The sequence below is a fragment of the Camelus ferus genome, chromosome 32 (assembly GCF_009834535.1).
Source record: "Camelus ferus isolate YT-003-E chromosome 32, BCGSAC_Cfer_1.0, whole genome shotgun sequence".
Taxonomy (NCBI): Eukaryota; Metazoa; Chordata; class Mammalia; order Artiodactyla; family Camelidae; genus Camelus; species Camelus ferus.
In genome coordinates, this window is record NC_045727.1 from 9,292,038 (window position 1) to 9,318,171 (window position 26,134).

General features: G+C 38.2%; 1 pseudogene; it reads right to left on the bottom strand.

Annotated features, from left to right (window-relative positions):
* Positions 1 to 215: 215 nt before the first annotated feature.
* LOC116661017 lies at positions 216 to 23,162 on the bottom strand (annotated as a pseudogene).
* Between the last annotated feature and the right edge of the window lie 2,972 nt (positions 23,163 to 26,134).

Consider the following 26,134-nt stretch of genomic DNA (forward strand, 5'->3'; position numbering starts at 1 on the left):
CTGATGACTGCCAAGAACTTTGCAGGGATCTTATTCTGTGCTCATCCCTTTTTGTCTTTGGAACCTCAGGAAATTTGCCTCCTCTTCCTGAGTGTCATTTTCCTCATCCTTCAAATGGGAGTGTAACAGTCATTCATTTGCACAGTGTCTAATCGACAACAGGAGACGGCTTATGAAAACAACAACAAAAAAAAGCAAAACAGCAATTCTGGTCTGTGCTGTCTTCCTCCTCCTCCCTGAACATGAACTTACAGGCTAAAATGGAATCTTTCACTAAATCCCGAACTTAAGGAGCAGTTCTGATAAGGAAGTCACAGGACTGCCGTGTAACTGAGAAATGACCTGGTGAAAAAGGATGAGTTGCCAGCAAATCCTCAAAACCCATAAGGGTGCAAACCCTGGGAGCTACGGTCATGGGTGGGAGTTCCTTAGTTCCCCATTTCACAAAGCTGAGACCTTTGCATGGTCCATGAAAGACACAGATAGCCCAGTAAAACAACACCATGTTTTGGAGTACACCGGGGCCACATCGATGCTGACCTGTATTTATGTGTGTCCCAGAGCAACAGCCCTGGGCGGGGGTGACTGTGTTTGAGGCTGGACAAGAACTTCCTGTTCTGTCTCTTTTGCTCTCTTTCTTCCTGCAATAAAACAACTGGTAGGACTCTGGTGGGGAGCACTGCACCCACATTCTCTGGCAAACCACACACCAGGCAGCTCTAGCTGATCTGAGAGAGGACTCTTCAATGAACATATATACACCAAAGTCAGGCAGAAGGCTGCCTGCGACCTTGGGAATCCAAACCAGCTTGTCCTGTTAATCAGGATATTAGACATCTAAAGAAAGTGTGCACCAGATGAAGACGATGCCTTAGACAGCGTTGGTGGTTATGGCCAGCAGTGTCTAAGGACAAGTCATGCTCTGGTAGATGGGTGCATTTTGGTTGCTTTAAGTTTGCTACTGAAGGGCTGGGACATTTCATTGGGCCTTGAAACTCCAGACCTCTTTACTCACAAAGGCAGACAAGGTAGGTGAGCCAGCTCAGCCTTTATTTCAACTTCCTAACCAAAAGGCTATGAGGTTGAAAATATATTTCTCAGACTTTTCTGCAGCAAAGGTTCCAGAAGTGGCTTTAAAACTGACCATCACAGATTGAGATTTGCAAATATTAACTACTATATATAAAAATAGCTAAAAAAAATAAATTTTTTCTGTATAACACAGGGAACTATATTTAATCTCTTGTAATAACCTTTAATGAAAAAGAATATGAAAAGGAATTCATACATATATACGTGTATATGAATGACTGGAAAATTGTGCTGTACATCAGAAATTGACACATTGTAACTGACTATACTTCAATTAAAAAATATATATATATACATAATGCCAATCAGCAGTATCTGAGTGTCACTGAAAGCAGAAACCCACATGAATGGCGGCAGAGGTGGTTGGAGGGGCTACGTTATTTTGCTGGGGTGGATGCAGCCGGCAAGGCAGAGATCTAGAAGGAATGCTCACAACAGCGACTCACTGATCTACAAATGAGTTAGGGTAACAGCTTTCTGAAATCCTCCCCACCCCTCCTGATGAGCCAGGTGTCTGGCGTTTCTCTGGAAATCACTAGGCACAGCCTGGAACTCAAAGGTAAAAATTAAAAACTGCAGTCAGGCAGCGGAAAGGCTGGCAGGACGCGCTGGACAAAAGTAGGTCAGAAACAACAAGGAATGGATAGGGGATAGAACGTGTGCTGAGGACCCTGACTTCAGTGGTGGATTGTCTGTGTTGAGGACTCTGAGTCAGTGTGAGTGGATGGATTGGTGCGGACTAAAATGGTGGCCATTGTTCAGATAAGTGTGTGATTTGGACTATATTTATTAGAGGAGGGTATTTTTTTCCCCTTCAACATTGATCATTTCTAGGGAGCAGATAAATACTCTGCCACACAACATCTAAGTGCAAAAGAGGTGCTACGGGATGATGGTGGTAAGAAAATTTCAGTTCTGCTGTTCCAAAGTTTCCTTAATGAGGTTCACAGCAGTAGGTACTTAAAATAAAATAAGGTACTTAAAATAAAGACATCATCATATGTACATATCCTTAAAGATACACATATGGTGCTATAAGGGGGCCTGAAATGTGTTCTGCATTCTAAAATCCGATGAAATAAAATCAGTAGCTCAATATGCCTGTCGGCTCTACAAACATGATGTAGCTCATGATCACAGAAAGCAAGATCAGCTAAGAAATTTGAGATTTGTCTTTTCCAGTGTCAAAGTTAATATTTTTTGCTTTACTTAAAAGGCATTTTTTAAATTAGGGCTTTCAGCATCCATTGGTATACGGGGTTCAGTAGATGTGTTCAGATGTTCTTGACAGTGAATCAGAGCAAAGACTGAGGTTTAGACAGTAGTTAAATGCCTCACCCATGTGATCAGCATCCACATATTGCTATACTGAAAATCCTTAAAAGTGAAAACTTCATTAAAGCAACGAAAAGAGACGTGAAAAAATAGCCACAGACTAGTGGCAGTTTTGTAACATGTAAAAATGGCAAAGGGCTATTCATGAGCATATTTTTAAAAACTCCTACACCTTAATTAGAAAAACAACAAACTGAAAACAGGTTGCACAGTGCTCCCTGTAGGAGAAGCCATGCAGATGGACTCTTATGTGAATGGGGCTGGAGCTGTGGAATTAGCCTTGAAAGTAACTCACTTAAAAACAAATGCAAATGGGTACACTTCTAGAATATCTAAGTAAAAATCTTGGAAATCTTACGGCTCTACGAAGCAGTGACAATGGCAAAATTTGTCAAAATTAACCTCTGCAGAACTCTGGAAATTAAACAAAGGCTTCCAGCAATCCAGGGCATGTTTATTTGAGAAAAAAAAAAAGCTAAATCTCCATAAAGATAGTGAGTTTTGTGGCATTGTAACTTGATCTATCCCAATCCCTGTATCCTCACCTAAATGGTGGCCTTTAAAAGCAACAGTCTCACAGTCAAGGTAGGGGCAGAAGTGAATTGAAGTTACCCAAAAAATCCGCCCGCAGACAGCTGTCACTATTTGACCTATCTCAAACTCATGCTGTGCAAACAGCCTGTCCCCAGAGAGTTTGTGAAAAACAATCAGCATTGAGTATTTAACATTACAACTGCCTGAGGCAGTGGTACCAGTAGAGGCTAACTAGATGCTGACTAGGAAACTTAGAAGGCAAAATTGAGTAATGAGACTTTCTGGGGGTGGAGGTAGGGTTAAAAAGCTCCAAAAAATTCTAAGAATTGTAGAAGGCTGTACTCATGTGTGGCACATGGCAAGGAAAGTTCTGAGAAAATCTTAAGCCTTCAACTCTGGCTGAACTTGAGGTTCTGCATAAGCAAAAACTAAAGGCTACAGAAGAGCTGCAGACTGCCTGCCAGTGCCGAGGGCGTGCCTCAGCACACACACACACAACCACCTGGAAACAGCACAAACGATTGGCTCCAGGCATTGAAAGAAATCACTGTCCAATCATTATTACAGTGACGACAACTAGGCTTTCTGCACACACACTGATCTCATGGCCATGCATGATAAAGAATACAGACTTTACAGAATTTGTTCAGGAAAGTAACTAAATAAATAGCTGCAGCAGCAATGACAATGGAAGCAACGATAAACCCTGGAGATGAGGAAAATCTGGCTTTCAGATCTGCCACATTGTAATATTTTAAATGTCCACTTTTCAACAGAAAATTACAAGATGTACAAAGAAACAGAAAAGTTTGGCCATAACACAGAGGAAAATTTAGTCAATAGAAACTACCTGAGGAAGCCCAGACACTGGACTTACTACACAAAGACATAAATAAGCAATTACACATATGTTCAAAGAACTAACAGAAACCATGCCTAAAGAATTAAATTATGTGAACATCTCATTGTACGGAGAATATCAATAGATAAAATTTATATTAAAAACCAACTAGAAATTCTAGAGATACAAATATAATGACTAAAATGAAAAATTCAATAAGAGGTTTCTCTGTAGATATGAACTGGTTGAAGAAAAAGTCAGTTAACTTAAAACTACTGAGATTATCCAGTCTGTGGAACAGAAAGAAAAAGGAATGAAAAAAAAATGAACACTGTGTAGGAGATAGGTGGGACACCATCAACAATACCAATACACACATAATGGGAGCGCCAGAAGGAAGAAGAGATAAAAGGGGTAGAAAGAATATATAAAGGAATAATGGCTGAAAACTTCCCAAATTTGATGAAAACATTAATTTGTACATCCCAGTAGCTCAACAAGCTCCACGTGGTATAAACAGAGACATCTAAAATAGGCACATCAGACTCAGTGTGTCAAAAGACAAGAACAAAGAATCTTGACAGCAGAAAGAGAAAAGTGGCTCAACATATACAATGGCTCCTCAGAAGACAGTTGATTTCTCATCAAAAACCATGGAGACCAGAAGGCAGTGGGAATGGTATCGTCAAAGTGATAAAAGGAAAAGACTGTCACCAAGTATTTTACAGCCAGCAAAATGATTCTTCAAAAAAATTAAAGGAGAAATTAAGACACTCCTACAAAAACAAAATCTGAAAGAATCCATTGTTAGTAGGTCAGACCTACAAGAAATACTAAGGATAGTCCAGCAGGTGTAAATGAAAGGACACTCACCTGAAAAATAAAGAGAACTAGTAGAGGTAACTACATGAGTAAAAAAATAAAACAGTATAAGTAGAGTATTACATGTAAGTGTTTTATTCTACTTGATGTAAAAGACAACTGCATAAAACAATACTGATGCAACTGTGTAGAAGCACTTATAAATGCATAAAGGTGTAACTTGTATGACAGTGACAGCATGAGGAGGGGGAGGGAAAAGATTGATACCAAAGCAAAGTTTTTGTGTACTATTGAAATTAAGTTGGCATTCATGTGAACTAGATTGCTTTAAAACAAGATGTTAATTATAATTTCCAGGGCAAAGGAGGAGAAGGAGGAGGAGGAAGAGGAGGAGGAGAAAAAAAGATAAAATAACAAATTAAAATGACACACTTGAAAATGCCTACTTTGTACTGAAAAGTGCAGTAATAGAGGAATGGGGGAAAAAAGACATATAGAAAACAGATAGCAGATGTAACTTCAACCTGATAAGAAATTACATAAATGTAAATGAATTAAACATTCTAATCAAAATACTAAAGGCAGAAATAAATGGAATAGAGAATAGATGAACAACAGAGAATAATCAACAAAAAGAAAAGTTGGTTCTTTGAAAAGATCAACAAAATTGACAAATTTTTAGCTAGTACTGAAGAAAAAAAGAGAGAAGATTCAAATTACTAAAATGAGAAATAAAAGGAAGGATGTCACTACTGCCCTTACAAAAATAACAAGGAATATAAGGGAATACCATGAATAATTATATAGTCAATAAATGAGATAATCTAGATGAAATGGATAAATTCCTAGAAGGACATAAATGACTGAAGCTAATTCAAGGAGAAATAGAAAACTCAAATAATCCTACAATAAGCAGTGACCAAAATAGTAATCCAAAACTTTCCCACAAGGAAATGCTAGGCCCGTATGGCTTTGCTGGTGAATTCCATCAACTACTTAAAGAAAAAACAAAACAAAACAAAACAAAACAAAACAAAACAAAACAAAACAAAAAAAATGCGTCACAAACTCGTCTAAAAATAAAGAGGTGGGCACACTTCCCAATTCATTCAATGAGACTAGTATCACACTGAAACCAACATGAGACAAAGGCATCGCAAGAAAACTAAAGACTATCTCTTATGAATATAAATGCAAAAATCCTCAACAGAATACAAGCAAATCCAATCCAGTAACATACAAAATAGACCACAATTAAGTGGGATGTATCCAGGGATGCAAAGGCAGTTCAACATACAAAAGTCAATCCATGTAATATGCCATATTAATAGAATAATGAATAAAAACTAGGAATAGAAGAGAACTTCCTCAACTTGACAGAGAACATCTATGAAAAACCTGGAGAAAAGATCATACATAATGGTGAAAGAATGAATTATTTCCTCCCAAAAGTAACATTGTACTAGAGGTTCTAGTCAAAGCAACCAGACAAAGAAAATAAAGCCTCTAGATTAGAAAGAAAGAAATAAAACTATTTTGATTCCAGATGACATGATATTATATATTGAAATCACAAGGAATCCACAAAGAAAAAAAAAGAGAGAGAGAAATTGAAAAAAAAAAACCTATTAGAATTAATAACCAAGTCTGATCAAAATTGTAAGACACAAATCAATATATAAAAAAGTAATTATATTTCTATACAACAGCAGTGAATAATCTAAAAATAAAATGAAGGAAACATTTTCATTTACAATAGCATCAAAAAGAATAAAATACTTAGGAATATTAAGAAAAATATGTGAAATACTGAGAAAAATGTCTGAAACTTGTATATTGAAAGCTAAAATACTACTGATAGAAGTTAAAAATGACCTAAAATAAATGGAAAGCTCTTCTGTGTTCATGGATCAGAAGCCTTATTATTGTTAGGATGGCAATTGTCCTCAAAATGACCTATAGATTCAATGCAACTCTGGCTTTTTGGCAGAAATGAACAAGCTGATCCTAAAACTAATATGGAAATGCAAGATACCCAGAATAGTCAAAACAATCTTAAAAAAAAAAAAAAACAAAGTTTTGAAGTTTCCAAATTCAAAACTCACTAACAAAACTGTAATCCATACAGTGTGGTAGTTGCATAAAGGACAGACAAATAGATTGAGAGAAAAGAACTGAGAGTCTATAAATAAACTCTTACATGTAGCCAGTTAATTTTTGACAAAGGTGCCATGACAATCCAATGGGGAAAAAATAATCTTTACAAAAATGATGCTGGGACACCTGAACATACACCTGGAAAGAAAGAAAACTGAACTTTTATCTTAACACCATTTATGAAAATTAACTCAAGATAAATCACAGACATGAAACTAAACCTTTTAGAAAATGAATAATGAGAAAATCTTCAGGACTTTGGACTACAAATACGTCTAAGATATGACACCAAAATCACAAACAACAAAAAAACAAATCAAGTAAACTGGACTTCAGTAAAATTAAAAACTTCTGTGCTTCAAAGGACTTCATCAAGAAAGTAAGAAGACAATCCACAGAATGGGTGAAAATATTTCCAATATTTTCCCTGATAAGGGACTTTTATCCAGAATAGACAAAGAAGACTTAAAACATGACAATACAAAGACAAATAGAATTAAAATGGGCAAAGAATTTGAATAGATGTTTCTCCAAAGAAGACATATGAATGGGAAATAAGCACATAAAAAGATGTTCAACGTCAGTAGGCATTACGGAAACAGAAATCAAAAGCACAATGACATGCCACTTCATACCAGCTAGGATGACAAATATATATGATATATGATATATAAATATGTATCTATAAACCCAGTGATAAAAAGTGTTGATGAGGATGTGGAGAAACTGGACTCCTCATACATTACTACTGGAAATATATAATGGTGCAGCCACTTTAAAAGCTACGTTAGCAATTCCTCAAAATGTTAAAAGTAGAATACATCCCAGCAATTCCATTTTTTTATATATCCTCAAGAGAACTGAAAATAAGTGTTCACACAAAAACTTGTCCATGAGCATTTACAGCAGAAGTATTCATCATCAAGTGATGGATGGATAAGCAATGTGGTGTATTTATAACAATGGCATATTATTTGAACACAAAAAGGAATTTGGGTACTGATATATGCTACACCATGGATGAGCCTTGACAACGTCACACTAAATGAAAGACGACAATCAAAAAAGGAAGCATACTGTATGGTTCTACTTATATGAAATGCCCAGAACAGGCAAATCCATAGAGGCAGAAAGTAGAGTGGTGGCTAAGGGAAAGGAAGGTTAGGGAGTGACTTACTAAAGGGTACTGGTTCATTTTGTGGGTGATGGCTACACAACTCTGAAATGTACTTAAAACCCTAATGCACATTTTCAAAGGCTGCATATTATGGCATGTGAATTATATCTCCATAAAGCTGTTATTCTTGAAGCTGAGCCCACCAATGGAGCAACTGGCACAGCACAGACTGCGGCATCCAGAAGGGGAGGGACCAACCCACCCACCGCGAAGGAGAGCAGCACCTGACCCAGTGTTGGAGGGGTGCGATCTTCTTGCCGACAGACACTGTGAGCAGCACAGACGAGGGAGCCAACAGAGCAAGCTGAGTTCGTGAAACAGGGCGAAGACACAAAGACCTCTCAATAAAACCATTAAGAGCGCACAGTCTCGAGGAGAACATCTTTGTTTTTTAAATCTTTTTGTATCTGTTTTATTTTCTATTATCTTTTTAATCTTTAATTTTTAAACAATTCTATATGTTTACAATTCTCATTTCATTTTTAATTCTCTTAGGTTTGATCTGTTATTGATTATTCACAGGTTTCAAATATTGTGTTTTGATTTTTTTCTTTTTATTAAGGTTTTTAAAAGACATATGAACTCGATTCCTAATCTGCTTCAACTTGCTCTTCTATTATTGATTATACACTGTTTTCAAACCTTCTTTTCCTCCATTCTTTTAAAATTCTCTCTCTCTCTTTTTTAAGTTTTATTCCTTTAAATAGATAAATAAACTCCTTTAAGGACCACAATAGATAACTGATACTCCTTAAGCCACAGTGCCAGAGAGATATGAGCAGTATGAAGAAGCAGAGGAAGTAGTCCCAATTAAAAGAGTAAGAGAAATCCCCTGAAAGAATGATCAATGAAATAGACATTGATGGTCTATTAGATCAAGATTTCAAAAAAGAAGTGATCAAATTACTGAAGGAACTAAAAGAGATAGTGTTTAGAGACATAAAATATGTCAAAAACAAAATAGAAGCTGTAAAGAAGAGCCAAGTAGAATTGGTAAATTCATTGGCTGAAATGAGGTCAGAACTAAATGCTGTACAAAGCAGGCTAGATAATGCAGAGAGCGAATAACTGACCTAGAAGACAGGACAACGGAAAGCACCCAATCAGAACAGCTGAGAGAAAAACAAATAAAAAACAATGAAAACAATATAAGGAACCTATGGGATAATATAAAGCATGCCAATCTATGCAATAATAGCGGTTCCAGAAGGGGAAGAAAGAACAAAGGGGATGGAAATGGTATTTAAAGAAGTCATGACTGAAAACTTCCCAAACCTAAAGAAGGAATCAGACACCCAAGTACAGGAGGCTCAGAGATTCCCAAACAGGCAGAGCCCAAAGAGACCCACACCAGGACATATCATAATCAAGATGGCCAGACTGAAAGATAAAGAAATGATCCTAAAGGCAGCAAGAGAAAAACAAACAGTGAGTTACAAGAGAAGGCTCTCAGATGATTTCTCTACAGAAACAGTACAGGCCAGAAGGGAGTGGCAAGATATATTCAAAGTTCTGAATGAAAAAAAAATATGCCGCCTAGGATACTTTCTCCAGCAAGGCTATCCTTTAAAATAGAAGGAGAGATAAAGAATTTCACAGAGAAGCAAAAACTAAAACACTTTAGCAACACTAAACCCATGCTAAAAGAAATATTGAAAGGTCTACTCTAAATAGAAAAGAAGCAGGATGCTACAGAAATGAGAACTCATAACTGGAAAGGTGATAACTACCATGAAATACAAATAGAATGAACATGAAATTGTAAAGGAAGACATCTAAATCATTGAGTGGGAGAGGGAAGCAAGAAAATATAGAGTATTTTTTTCTTTCTTCTTTTTTTTCAAATTTTTTGTTCTCGGTAGGATGGGTTTGAGATTACATTACTATCTGTTTAGTACACACAGTTACAGTAATTGGTTAACAGACTTACAAAAAAGTGTAACCACAAGCCAAAAACTTACAAGTGAGTCACAAAACTAAATACAATCCAAGATAACACAAAGGAAAATTACCATACCACAAAAGGAAGAAGAAAGGAACAAAGAAGAAATACCAAGTCAACTGCAAAAATAAGTTCAAAATAGCAATAAACACTCATCTATCATTAATTACTCTAAATGATAATGGACTAAGTGCTCCTGTCAAAAGACAGATTGGCAGACTGGACAATAAACCAAGAACCTTCAATACACTGCATACAAGAGACACACTTTAGGGAGGACACATATAGATTGAGAGTGAATGAATGGAAAATGATATTGCATGCAAATGGAAATGCCAAAAAAGTGGTGTAGCAGTACTGATTTCAGACAAAATACACTTTAAAACAAGGGCCATAAAGAAAGATAAATAAAGACATTTTATAATGATTAAAGGAGCAATACAAGATGAGGATATTACAATCATTAATATATATGCACCCAACATGAGCACCTAAGTACATAAAACAAGTACTAAGATATTACAATCATTAATATATATGCACCCAACATGAGCACCTAAGTACATAAAACAAGTACTAACAGAGATAAAGGGGGAAATTGATGGGAATACAATCATTGCCAGAAATTTCTAACACCACATTAACATCACTACACAGATCTTCCAGACAGAAAATAAATAAGGCAACAGAGAAATTAAATGATACAATAGAAAAATTAGATTTACTGGATATTTTCAGAGCATTACAACCCCCCAAAATAGGATATACATTCTTTTCAAATACACGTGGGACATTTTCTAGGATTGATCATGTACTTGGTCACAAAAGAAGCCTCAACAATTTTAAGAAGATAGACATTATCTCAAGCATCTTTACTGACCACAATGCCATTGAAACTAGAAATCAACTACAGAGAAACAAAGGAGAAAAAAAGGAAAGCATAGAGACTAAACAACATGCTATTAAAAAAACTATTGGTCAATGATGAAATCAAAGTTGAAATTAAGGAATACCTTGAGACAAATGAAAATGAAAACACAACCACACAAAACTTATGGGACACAGCAAAAGCAGTGCTAAGAGGAAAGTTTAGGGCGATACAGGCCTTCCTCAAAAAAGAAGAACAATATCAAATAAACAATCTAACCCACCAGTTAAAAGAACTAGAAACAGAAGAGCAAAAACACCCAAAAGTCAGCAGAAGGAAGAAAATAATAAAGATCAGGGAGGAAATAAATAAAATAAAGATTAAAAAGAAATAGAGAAAATAATCAATCAAACCAAAAGCAATTTTTTTGAAAGAGTAAATAAAATCGACAAACCTCTGGGAAAACTCACAAAGAAGAAAAAGGAGAGAGCACAAATTTGCAAAATAAGAAAGGAAAATGGAGAAATTACAACAAATAACATAGAAATTCAGAATATCATATGAGAATATCATGAAAAACTACATGGAAAAAACATGGATATCCTAGAGGAGATGGACAAGTTTCTGGAAACATACAGTCCACTAAGACTGAATCAAGAAGAAACTGACCACTTGAACAAACCGATCACTAGGAATGAAATTGAATTAAAAAAAAAAAAACCTCCCTACAAATACAAGTCCTGGACTGGACAGCTTCACCAGGGAATTCTACCACACATACAAGGAACTCATACCAGTCCTTCTCAAACTCTTCCAGAAGCTTGAAAAGAAGGAATATTCCCAAACTCATTCTATGAAGCCACCATCACCCTGATACCAAAACCAGGCAAAGACACCACCATAAAAGAGAATTACAGACCAATATCACTGATGAACACAGATGCAGAAAATCCTTACCAAAATACTAGCAAATAGAATGCAACAGCACTTAAAAAAGATTATACATCATGCTCAAATGGGGTTCATCTCAGGGACACAAGTGTGGTTCAACATATGCAAATCAATCAATGTAATACTTCACATCAACAAGAGAAAGGACAAAAACCACATGATCATCTGAATAGATGCATAAAAGCTTTTGATAAAATTCAACACCCATGTATAATAAAAATTCTCACCAAAGTGGGCATTGAGGGAACATATCTCAACATCATAAAAGCTATATATGACAAACCTACAGCCAGCATAGCACTCAATGGTGAAAACCTCAAAAGCTTCCCACTAAAATCTGGGACAAGACAAGGATGCCCAGTATCACCACTCCTATTCAACATAGTCTTGGAAGTCCTGGCCACAGCAATCAGGCAAGTAAGAGAAGTAAAAGGGGTCTAAATTGGAAAAGAAGAGGTAAAAGTGTCACTATATGCAGATGACACAATACTATATATAGAAAACCATAAAAGGTCCACACAAAAACTACTAGAGCTGATCGAAGAATTTAGCAAGGTAGCAGGTTACAAGATTAATGTTCAAAAATCAGTTGCATTTCTTTACACTGATGATGAATCAACAGAAAAAGAAAGTAAAGAAACAATCCCCTTTAAAATAGCACCCAAAGTAATAAAATATCTAGGAATAAATCTAACCACAGAGGTAAGAGAATTATACACAGAAAACTATAAACCATTGGTGAAGGAAATTAAAGAAGACTTTAAAAAATGGAAAGGTATCCCATGCACTTGGATTGCAACTATCAATATTGTTAAAATGGTCACACTGCCCAAGGCAATCTACAGATTTAATGCAATCCCTATCAAATTATCCAGGACATATTTCATAGAACTAGAACAAATCACAATAAAATTTATATGGAACCATCAAAGACATAGAATTTCCAGGGCATTACTGAAGAAACAACAGAAAGAGGCTGGAGGAATAAATCTCCCAGACTTCAGACAATACTACAGAGTTACAGTCATCAAGACAGCATGGTATTGGTACAAAAACAGACATATAGACCAATGGAACAGAATAGAGAGCCCAGAAATGAACCCACAAACTTTTGGCCAACTAATCTTCAACAAAGTAGGCAAGAATATACAATGGAATAAAGACAGTCTCTTCAGCAAGATAAACTTAAGACAAGATACAGCAAACCTCCTAGAAGAAAATACAGGCAAAATATCTGACATACATCTCAGAAATCTTCCCCTAGGGCAGTCTACACAAGCAATAGAAATAAAAGCAAGAAGAAACAAATAGGACCTAATGAAACTTACAAGCTTCTGCACAGCAAAGGACACCATAAGTAAAACAAAAAAAAACCTACAGAATGGGAGAACATTTTTGCAAATGAAACTGACAAAGGCTTGATCTCCAGAATATATAAGCAGCTCATATGACTTAATAATAAACAACCAAATAACCCAATCCACAAATGGGCAGAAGACCTAAACAAGCAATTCTCCAAGGAAGACATACAAATGATCAATGGGCACATGAAAAAATGCTCAATATCACTAATTATCAGAGAAATGCAAATCAAAACTACAATGAGGTATCACCTCAAACCAGTCAGAATGGCCATCATTCAAAAATCCACAAATGACAAATGCTAGAGAGGCTGTGGACAAAGGGCAACCTCCTACACTTCTGGTGGGAATGCAGTTTGGTGCAGCCACTGTGGAAAACAGTTTTGAGTTTCCTCAAAAGACTAGGAATAGACTTGCCATATGACCCAGGAATCCTGCTCCTGGGCATATATCCTGAAGGAACCCTACTTCAGGATAACACCTGCACCCCAATGTTCATAGCAGCACTATTTACAATAGCCAAGACATGGAGATAGCCTAAATGTCCGTCAACGGATGACTGGCTAAAGAAGTGGTATATGTATACAATGGAAAACTACTCGGCCATAAAAGCTGACAATATAGGGCCATTTGTAGCAACATGGATGCTCCAGGAGAATGTCATTCTAAGTAAGTAAGCACGGTAACAAGGAATAAAGAGGAGTTACCCCCAGGTACAGTTATTTTGATTAAAATATCCATACAGAAAGCAAGTCACCCCCATGACTGCTGCCAGGAGGAGCATCTGAGTGTAATAGCCCAGCCAAGCAAAGTAGATTCCGACCTTCTCTCTGTAGAATTTCCTGCAGAAAGACAGAAGGTAGTTTCAGAAGACACACATAATCACTCTGTAGCTTCATCCTCATGTTAATTTCTTTTTCTTTGTTTTGGGGGGCATAATTAGGTTTATTTATTTGTTTTTTAAATGGAGGCATTGGGGATTGAACCCAGGACCTCATGCATGCTAGGCATGCACTCTACCACTGAGCTATACCCTCCCTCCATCATATTAATTTCTGATTCTAAATCAAGGGGGCTTTAAGTTTAAACCTCTGACTCAATTCACACTCAAAACATATGCGTTTTCATAGCAGCCCCCAAATTCTACCGTGAAATAAGAAGTATTTTACGTATCATAGAAGTACAGATCACTGGTTCACCTGCTGAAGAGAGATAAATGAGAACAGAGCAAAGGAGGGGACGAGGCCAACTCCGGAACAGATGCAGGGAATCATCACCACTCACTGGACAGTCTGGCACATTCAATAAATCCCCCCAAAGATCAATCTTAACAGGCTTAACACAAGTGGACTTCAACAACTGGCTCAGTCATCTGCTCCTGCCTTATCTCGGGAACATCCCTGGAGCAAATGCATCATAAACCACAGATAATAAGGAAATGGCTGATAATGATAACAACTGGGAGTGCAATGTCTCTCTGACAAAATATTTATAAAACTCATTGTGGGAATGGGAGAGGGCAGGAGGTTTGTGACTGAGGAAGGTACTGCCCTGTATTCTTTGTATCTAGCACGTCTGTTCTTCCTAGGTTTTAAAAACTCTTCAATGTTACTCAGTTAATCTGGAGTAGATGGAACAGGCCAGGGAGGCAAGATGAGAAGAAAGGAGGCAGGGCACGAAGCGGTGCCAGGCTGGTCCTGAAAGGGAGACAGACACAGACAGGCAGACACAGAGGGTTTAGGGGATGAGGCGGAACAATGAGGCGGCGGCTCAGGTGTGTCTTGCTGCTACTGATACTTCCCTCAGCTGGCGCACGGCTGACTCGGCAGTGCTGGGTAAAACCTGTGGATTTCCTCAGCTCTGATTTCTCTCGGAGGCTTCCGGCTCAGTCTGGAGCTGAGATGAGCTCCGTGGGCTTAGCCTAGGGGGGACTCAGCTCTGAGAACAGCCTGGAGTCCTGAGAAACTTCACGCAGGAACCCCTAGGGCTGGACCAGCGCTCACAGGGCTGCTGTGAGACCAGCTCCATCGTCAGAGACCTGGGCGTGGACCATTCCATGGGGGAAAGGGCTGAGCCCGGTGCCAAATCAGATAGGAGGGACAAAGTGTGTTCATTCTCATGTGACTGGTCTTTGTGGCCTGGCTCACGGATGGCAGGCTCAGGATGGTGTCTGGCAGAGAAAACCCTGGCAATGGGTTTGAGATGTCTTGGACTCTTTCTTGTTAAGCTTTTTGTAATACATTCTTATCAACTATCTGCCCTGGAAATGCCACATTCAAAACTGAAAGAATGTTAGAAGTTGCCTGCTCCAACTGGCCAGTGGTAAACACACCCTGCTACAGTTAGAGAGCTGGGCAGGCAGCCTCTGCCTGCATATTTACAGTGATGGAGGTGTTCATTACTTCCAAAGGTTACATGTCGGCAAGAAGGTCAGAAAGAATTTTTGAACCTTAAACAGATGTCTGCCTCCTAGTCCTTACTGAAAGGCTAGGAATAATGAGGATCCCTTCAAATGTAGTTTTGTCTGATTGTTATCTCTCTCTGTCAAAAACACCCCAATTCTTAACATCAATTTTTCAAAATTCAGCTTTGATTTCTTTTTATCAAACTTATACCATACATTCATTAAAGAGTCAAACAGTTCTCGAACACCGATTGTAAAAAAGAGCAGTTCCCAACAACCGCCCCACTTCCTGGTCAGAAGCAACCATGTTCAGCTCCTACTGCTGACTCTTGGAATAATTACTCCCTTTCTCTGACTAACATCCTTGTAACACAGCCTACTGACTTTTTCAGCTTTATGTATCACCTATTTAAATTTCTATTTTGGAAAATGAGGATTAAGCTCTCTTTCAAACCCCATCTCATCTACACACCCAAACCTTCATTCTTCCAACCTTTTGATACAATTACAATATAATTTTGATCAGCTCAGTATCCTTGCTTTACATTATTAGAACTCTGTACAGACTGTTCACAGCTGTAGCAAGTTGTCTGCTAGACTTACTTTTTTTTCCCTACTTTTTTTTCCTGGAGTTAATAATTGTCTTGGTGGTTCATAGCTTAGTTTTTTGTGCACTTAACAATTCAACCCCAGACCTTCTCCTAATGAATAACTTTCTCAATACTTTCCAATACATTGTCTACAAATTTCATCTCCTTGAATAAATCTCTTCAGATCTCCTTCAACCTGGATTAACGACATGCTAGTACTTGTCACAGAGCTCAAGGGGCCACTAGTGGGAAGCAACAAAGGGAACACGTGGGCCAGGAGCAGGGAAAAGATCAACATACTTTCCTTAGCAAAATATACTTAAAATAGGGGGGAAATTGTTTTCTTTACAAACACAAACACACACACAAACCCCAAAAGCCCATAAAGAATGATTAAAGAGCCATCAAACCCATCACCCTGCCATCAAATACTGTATTACATAAAACAAAAATAGCAGAAGGAAAACATCATATAAATATGAATCTCAAGGGGGATGGGGTACACACAGTGTCAGAGTGTGTGCTCAGCATGCATGAGGTCCTGGATTCAATCTCTAGTACCTTCATTAGAAAAAAATATTTAAAAAGAAAAGATAAAAGTATCAACTTTAAATATTTACATATGTACAAACATCCTCTTAAAACCGTGTTCTACAGGATAACCCGGGTTAATGAGAAAGTGCCTCATCATGACTGTGATCCTGCTGATAATTGAGGGAGGAAATTAGAGTATGACCACATGAAATAAAATCCCTTATGAAATAATGATCCCAGGTGACAATCATTACTGGCTGCTGTCATCAAAAAAAGAGAGTCAACTGGGCATTATTTACCTTATGACAGGAGTACAAAACTTCACATAACAAGTATTCTTGCACAAAGTTGAACCTCAATCAGATCAAGCTTTTAGGGGAGGATCAAATCACTTAGCTAAAGCAAATACATAGGATGGAGAAACAAGTCTAACACCACAGGGGAGAATGAAATCAGTCCAAACAGGAAATAGAGAAATCCCCTCAGCAATTTCAAGGAAAATGAGAAACAGGGAAAATTATAGATCAGAACCCACTTGAGAGATAAGTTAGCTGCAATGTCTGAACCTAGTCTGGATCCTGATTACAATCCAAAAACTACTTAAACATATATTTTTGTGACAATCAGGGAATTATTTTGTAACCCTAAAAAAAGGGAATATTCCAATTGTATTTAAAAGAGACCTTGTCATTTCACTAGTGAGAGGTTAAGCTATGTAGGATTGCCTTCAAAATGATCCCGTAGTGGGGGAGGGAAGGAGGTGGGGATGAAAGATGCAACAACAGTGACTCTGAGTTTACAGTTCTGGAGCTGGGTGACTGATACAGGCAGGCTGGCTGTGCTGTTCTCTCTACTTCTGTACATGTTTGAAATTTTCCATAAAATGTGAAACAAGCAAAAACACTTCACAGTGTTTTAAAACCCTCGCATTGAAGGTTAAGAGGTTTGCCCAAGTAGGTGGGCACCTGCATGGGGCGCTGAGATTAGAAAGAACAGGCACCTGGCTCCAGGCCGACCTGGGGCTACCTTGACCCTCCTCTTCTCCTCACCATCCACAGCCAGCCCATAACTGCATCCTGTCAGCCCCACTCCCCAAACGCATTCTCCCTGGCTCCCACCATCTCTCATCTGGCACACTCCAAGAGCCTCCGACCAGGCCTCCCTGCTTCCTGGGTCCCTGCAATTCATTCTCCACATTATCTTGGCAAAATGTGAGTGAGAGAAAATTACCTTAGTGCTTAAACTATCATAACCGTTTCTCACTGCACTTAGAGTCTACACTCCTTTCCGCGCTCCTGATGCCCTTCTAAACCTCGCGTCTCATCATTCTCAGCAGCGCTGGCTCCAGTATCTCCTCAAACCTGCTGAGCACATTTGTGCCTCGGGGCCAATGGACAAGCTGCCTCTATCCCTGGGGTGACTTTTCCCAGATCCTCAAAGTCCAGCCTCCTTATCACCATCCACATCTCAGCTAACATGTCACCTACTCAAAGATAGCTTTCTTGACTCACTTCCCCCCATGTCTTCCCATCTCAACACTCTGTTATTTCCTTCATTTCAATCAGATGTTTTGTTTCCTTATTTGCCCAATTATGTTTGTTTGCTCAGTTGTTCTTGGTCTCCCTCTCCCCAGCCACCTTTCCCAAACAGCATAAGCTCCGGGGAGCAGCCGACGTTGATGCTCTGAAAAGAGCCACGCTGAGCGAGACGTTACAGTCACGTGGTGTAGCGGGACGGTGTCAGACAGAAGATACAGCAAAGCAGTGAGAATTTCTCTCTTATTTTATAATTTAAGTGAAATCTAATGTTTAATGAAGAATTTAGGAGGTCTTTGTTCCCAGTTCCTGGACGGCAACCCCTAAAGATTTGACATTTCCCAAGATAGGAGTGTCTTTGCTGTTCATGGTGGACCCTTGGATGCCTTGTGCTCATGAGATGACTCAGGATGGGGACTGGCCACCCAGAGACACCAACCATGTGATTAGAGGAGAGGGGCTTTGAGCTTTGTGACATGTGAGTGACCACCGGGAGAGGAAGGGACTCAAAGTTTAGGGCTAAGGAAAGGTTTGACTTACAGTTAGGGTTTGGGTTAGCCATGTCAGTAGTGACTCAATCAATCATGCCTTTGTAATAAAGCCTCCAGTAAAAACTTGGGGCAACAAAGCTCAGAGCTCCTGTGAGCTTCCTGGTTGGTAACACTCTTGGTGGACTGTCACACTCAGATGCCATGAGGGCAACCCTGAGCCCTACCCACTGGAGTGCTCTCCACAGCAGCTCACCTGATGAGATCTAAGGGCTGCTTCTTGTCTATGCTTCGAGGAGGAGCCCATTCCCTGTACAGAAGACCCTGTTCGCTGGGGCAGCTGAGGTCCTCTGACGGAGGCTGAAGTTGCACTGGGAAGCAGAAGCAAACAGGTGAGCGTCACTGTCACCACGTGTTCATATGTTCTGTTGATAAAATGTGGTGCTAATACTTCGTGGTCATTTGTAAATAAGGGGCCCTCACTTGCCAGGAGGGATGGAGGTACCATAGAATTTTTCATAATTCTCACCCAGTATTAATACTAACCCCTTGAGGGTCATTTGCAAACGTGGGTGGAAAGGAACGCTTGGATGTTACAGTCCTGGGACCACCGTGGGTACCTGGTGAGGGCCTTGCAGATGCTTAATGTCCTACAACCGGGCCAGTCTTCCACAGCAAAAAACTAGGCCACCCAAGTGACCAAACTGCTGCAGTGGAGGGAAACCTGATGGTCCAGCCCCCTCCTTGGACACCCAGAGGAACCTGGACTCTGGCAGGTTAGGGGCAGGGTCAATTCTAAAACCCAGGCTTTTTTGTCCCCACAATTCAGTAGTTATTCTGTGACAGCACATGGAATATAAACAACAAAGAAACTTAACCTGATGTTATATATTTATCTTACCCAAGAAACAAAATTTAAATCCAGTCATTCCCCTTCCCACCTGACCTACATTCCTTTCTCCTGTACTAGAACCAGATTATTACCCACCCAGCCTTAACATGGGTCCTGACTCCACTTACCTCCCTCCCAAACACCACATGAGATGATTCCTCAGCCTGGATGTGGGACCAGCAATTACAAGAGGCTTTAGTGGAAAAGAACTGGTTGTGTGCAGATGCCAACTAAACACTGTAGAATCCTGGTGTCCCACATTAGTAATCATGACAGCTGTTTGCAAGTGTCCCCAAAGTTCATTTCAGACTCTCACTGCTAATTTTGCTGGGACATAAATATAAAACATGTGGACTCCTGGGCTGGACTGCTATGCTGGGTCTCTGATCCAGGAAGCTCAGTGTCTGCTCCCTGCACCCAGCTCCCTGTTCTGTTCATGCATGTGCATCAAGCAGCTGTTTAGTGTCCATTTTAATATCTTAAACAGTGCATTTCAGTATTGTCTTCATCCACAAATGCGCGTACCACACAGTAGTAATGATCAATGTCTGTCTTTGCTTTCTTTGGTCTTAGAGAGTCAGATAAATGGATAGCGAAGATAACAAAGTCATAGAGCACTATAATATAGCATTTCCTTTATTTCAATGACAGGATTTATTTAAAGAGCTTAGATATAACATCCTTGCATTTATGGCATCATTAAGCATCTGATGCAGTCACATTTTAAAACCTTCATTTCATGAGAGATGTTATCAGCTAGAGAAGTGCTCCTGAATTTGAGGGGTTGCTGTCATCTCAGACGGAGTCCCTAAAAATTGTCAACACTCTGCAGTATTGCCATCATGACAAGAACCCAGACAGATGAACTTTGGAAAGCCAAGTGACATTCTAGTGCACAGACAGAAAATGGTATTTCAGAGGGAAAAGCCTGAATTACAGAAAATGGTAAATGAAATGGTCTAACATGCATTTCCCTTACAAAGAACTAATACTTCTTTGGTTGATAATAACATCTGTCAGTAATTATGAAAAGAGCTGACTGATGCATAGTACTTACTATTAGCCAGGGCTGTTCTAACATTGACACAGATTTATTAATCCCCATAGCAACTCTACGAGGTGGGTACTATTATTATTCTCATTTTATTGCTGAGGAACTTGAGAAACACAGAGGCTAAATGACTTTTACAAGATTGACACTGAGAAACCAGCACAGGTGTTCCAGCCTGAGTATGTTCTTAGCCACTACTATTTTTTTCTTTTTGTTTTTTTTTAAGTGGTGGGGAGATAACAAGGTAATTCTGGTGGGGGGTGGGGAGGTAATTAGGGTTATTTGTCTATTTTAGAGGAGGTGTTGGGGCTGAACCCAGGACCTTATGTGTGCTAAGCATGCACCCCATCACTTGAGCTGTACCCTCCCCTCTCGAGTCTATGCTCTTAGCTGCTAATCCGCACCACCCCACATGGTAACTCTGGGGGAACTACAGTTCATTCATTCACTCACTCATTTAAACTCAGCCTTCCCGGTGCCTGGGATTCAGCAGTGAACAAGACAACATGGTTCCTGCCTTAAATGAGCTTGTCGCCTCCTGACATATTATCTTCATTTTACCCAGGAAAAAACAAGGTCAAGAACATTAGCCCTTTCCTGTTAACACCAGAGGAGACATGAGGTGCTTTATTTCATCTTTGCCATTTGACTTACACCATGGGGAGGGAAAGCTGCCTTGCAAATCCCGGAGCTCACAAGCCTGTTAATCCTGAATTTTTTAATATTGTCCCTTACTTGATACTTGATCTGAGAAAGGATGAAGTAAACCTAAAAAGATTCTAAAAGAGACTGTATGGTTTATACAGGGTAACTAACCAGCCACTGTTTACTATCCTAACAGGAATCTGTAGGCATACTTCTTTTCTTTCTCTTTTTACCTTTTTATGGGCATCTTTTAAAAACCAAACCAAACCAACCAAACCAAATCACTGATAATTCAAAGCAGGTTCTAAATCACCCCCAAAACAGCCAAACTCGGTTTAGACTTACAATGCGGCTTCTGGTGGCTGGATGGAAGAACGTATCTCTATCCTGCATATAAAAGTCATTCACGCAGCTCTTCTCAAATAGGGTGGTAAAAAACTCTTGCTCTGGCTTGATGATACTTTCATCCACTTGGAGGACTTTCATAAAACAGCTGAAATTATCGAAGTCTGAGGACCGGGTTTTCAGATCATTGGGCTTCAGAGGTAATTTGATGTGCAGTATCTCAGCATATGTACAGAGCACCTCCCACAGGCTGTGTACTTTTGCAAATAGAAGCTTGTCATCCAAAACCTATATTGGGAGAATGAAAACACAAACCAGGAAACTATTTTCACATTTTTAGTACACAGATTTTTCTTACATTGCTGGTAGTTAAAGCACATGTGCAAACACACACACATATGACACTGGTAAAAGTGAAGATATAATAAAAATAGATTTGCAAGCCATCATACATTTTTACCTTAAAGATAATTTCTTTGTTGAAATTACTGAAAGTTATTTAAAATCCTTACAGTTCATTCATAAAATTACCAATGTTTTAGATGAAGAAATCTAAACTTGTTAATTTTTAGTCCAAATTAGTAACTAAAAATAAAAACACCAAAATATTCTTTTCAGTGGTATTGTAATGACAATTTTTTAAATTTCTGAAACCTAGGACTATTTCCATATCTGTTCAATATAGTGTTAAACAGCCATTAAAAAGGATTTAAAAGAATTATATTTATTGATATGGAATATATAATAAAAGGAAAAAGCAAAAAAATGAAATAATTTTCCTTTTTGGAAGGGAAAAATATCTACATTTGAGCAAAACAAATAATGTTCAGAAGGATTTTAAGATTCTTTTTGGATAATTAAGTTATAAATGATGTTTAATTCCACTATTTTTACATTTTAAATTTTGGGGGGTAAATTTTTATAATAAAAAAATCTTTTAAAATGTTCTTGCATAAATACATTAATAGATATATTTATGAGTACATTCTCTGACTATTAAAAAATATCTCCTAGCTTCGGATCTGAAACATACATTCCATAGTGCAGATTCTGACTGACTCGCCTCCCAGCCCACAGCAAAGGCACGGCTAGGGTGACATGTTTCAAATATCATTCCAGGTAACATGCAGGCTCCCAGCCAATGGCTGCAAAGGGACTGACACTGATCTGGTTGCTCCCAGCAGCAGACAATCACAGATGAGGTTAGATTCATAGGCTCATGTTTTTCTCTGTCAAAAGAAATCAGAAAATGTTAGGCTTTTACTTTCACCAAGGGAACAAGAAGTTGTTTGATTTTTTTTATGCAAAAAAATAACAAGAAACCAATTTGAACCTGAGGAAAAGACATTTGCCCAAAACAGCACAGTAGCAATGAAGGTGCTCTGGCTGGCAGGGACTTGTTGGATTCCTGTGAGTGCTGGACTCCTCACATGGAATTCCCTTGGCACTCCAGAAGGCCTGTGGTTGTCCCCATGGGTTTGTGGCCATTTGTGGTGCACAAAAGTCTCTGGCTTTGCCACAATTTCAAAGCCTTTTTTGGCTTATGAAATGTTTTGCACTCAAATGGAGTTTTTTTGAGTCCCACTCACTGATGTCATTTACCAGAATTATAGTCCAGATCTGACATTCTAGACTTTTAAAATCTTGCAGACATTCAAATGGTTCAGGTTTGGATGTGTATTCACCTCTGCAGGCCTGGACCAAAGTCGATTACACCACCCAGACAAGTTCAGCAAAATACAAAGAAATTTTTCTCTCTGCAAGACTGAATTGTCTGTGAAGCTATAAAAACTTCTACATCTACAAAATTAGGGAACCAACTCATCAATAACATATCTGTCCATATTGCATGGCCATTTAAAAAAATACTGTATTTACTGCTATTAAATTCTATCTGGCTTTTGCCAAATTGTGTCCTAAACTGTAAGGAAAGTATATGAATGTAGAGACTTTTTGACCTTTTAAGAGAAAAAGGAACCCTCCTACTTGGTTGGTGGGAAGTGTAAATTGGTGCAGCCACTATGAAGGACAGTATAGAGGTTCCTTAAAAAACTAAAAATAGACTTCTGTGTGATCCAGCAATCCCACTCATGGGCATATGTCTGGAGAAAAATATAATTCAAAAAGACACATGCACACCAATGTTCACAGCAGCACTATTTACAATAGCCAAGACATGGAAACAACCCAAAAGTTCACTGACAGATGACTGTATAAAGAAGGTGTGGTATATTATATACATATATATATACACACACACATATATACACATGCACACACACACAATGGAATACTGCTCAGCCATAAAAAATAAAATAATGCCATTTGCAATAACATGGATGGACCTACGGGGTATTATACTAAGTGAAGTAAGTCAAAGAAAGAAAAACAAATGTTCTACGTATAAACTTATATGTATATCTAAAAAATAAAACAAATTAATGACTATAACAAAACAGAAATAAACTCACAGGTACACAGAACAGACTGGTGGTTACCAGCTGGGAGAAGGAGGAGAGGGGAGGCAGGCTGGGGTTAAGGGCTTGAGAGGTACGAAGTACTACATATAAAATGGATAGGTTACACGGCTGTATTGTACAGCACAGGGAAATATAGCCATTGTTTTACGATGACTTTAAATGGAATATAATCTATAAAAATGTTGAGCCTCTGTGTTGTACACCTGAAACTACTATGATGTAAATCAACTACTCAATTACAAAATTTTTAATCAAAGTTTCTTTTCATATTATTTGCAATAAGTTAGAAGCCAGCAGTGTCCAATAGAAACATAATGCAGGTCACGATTTTCCAGTAATTCCATTTAGAAAATAAAAAGGAACAAGTGAAATTAATTTCAGTAATAATTATATTTATCCCAAAATATCCAATATACTATCATTTCAAAAGTGTGATTAACACTTTTAAAACTTATTAATAAATATTTTACATTCTTTTTGTTGTACTAAGTCTTGAAAATCCATTATGTATTTTCCACTTATAGAACATCTCAATTCACATTAGCCACATGTGGCTGGTGGCTACCATACTAGACAGAGCAGATTACACCATTCACACTTATGATAAATTACCTGCTCTCTTCCTTACTTAAAAAACTTGCAGAAAAGGCTTTAGATATTCCCTATCTCAAACAAAGCAACCTTGACAGGTGGGGAATATCTTCATTATAAAGTGAAAAATAAAGGTAAGAGAGCCATGGTTACATGTGTGTTAATGTAACAATACCTTCTTAATTCATTCAGGACTTTACAATCTTTCTTCATATGCAAGGATTCACTGTCACTGGATAGTGTTTTTCAGTATTATCATCTTTGGAACTCAGAGGCTTCTGAAGACCCAGCTTTGTGCATCTGTACATAAAAGAAAATAAGAAAACAGAGAAAAAGACCTTATTAAAGATAATTTAGGGGGGTGGGTATAGCTCAAGTGAAAGATCATATTCTTAGCGCACACAAGGGCCTGGGTTCAATCCCCAGTACTTCTTCTAAAAATAAAATAAATAAATAAAAACCTAATTACCACCCCCTTGCAAAAAATTAATTAATTACTTTAATTAAAAGTTAAAAAAAAGATAATTTAGTGCAGGCTTATCGGGCTACAAGAGCTATAATGAATGCCCCTCCCCCTACTCATTTAGAGGAAGTCTCACAGTATTTCCCAACATAAAGGCTAAAATATAACTCAGAACAGTTTGTGATGGTCAGCATGAGTTTAACAAAAAAGTAGATAATTACCTCCCTGGTATCAAAGCTCTGTCAGAGATGGGCACAGAAAATTTAGTAAAAATGTTTTCACAACTGCTTTCAAAAGAAATGTTGAGAAATGATCTTCTCTGTTGGAAATTAGCCTGCTTTTACATTCTGCAGTAGGCATACGTGTTTACACACCAGGCAGGAACTGGATCATATTTTACACATACTTTAGAAACTTAGAAACTGATTTGAATTTTGCTCTCTGCGGGCAAGGCTATTTTTCATGTAATAACTATAAGCTGGCCACTATACTAAATTTCATTTCCCTGTTTGCTTAATCCTCACAACAACTCTGTAAGCTGCTATTATTACCCCCATATAACAGATAAAGAGCTTGAGGCAGGAAAATAATTTGGGTAACTTGGTAAATGGTGGAGCTGGGTAAGACTGCAGCCAGTCTGACACTCAAGTCCATTCTTCTCACCAATGTCTAATACTGCTACCAACATTCAGCAATGACATTTGATTTCATATTTAAGTGTGTCATTTCTAAAAGTGCAAAGCTATATTAGTACTGCTGTGTAAAGCATTCTTTTGAGATGTGGTTGCCAAAAAAAAAAAAAAAAACAAATAAACTCAGAGTGCCACTGGGGGGAGGGCTAACTGCATATGGATGGACACAAGGGGACTTTTTGAGGACACAGTTGCACAACTCTAGAAGTAGCTAAAATGACTGACTTGTACAATTATAATGTGTGAATTTTATGGCCTGTAAATTATACCTTAATACAGCTATTAAATTAAGAAACTGGGATACCAAATTAAGCCTTAAATATGTGATATATATATCAATCACA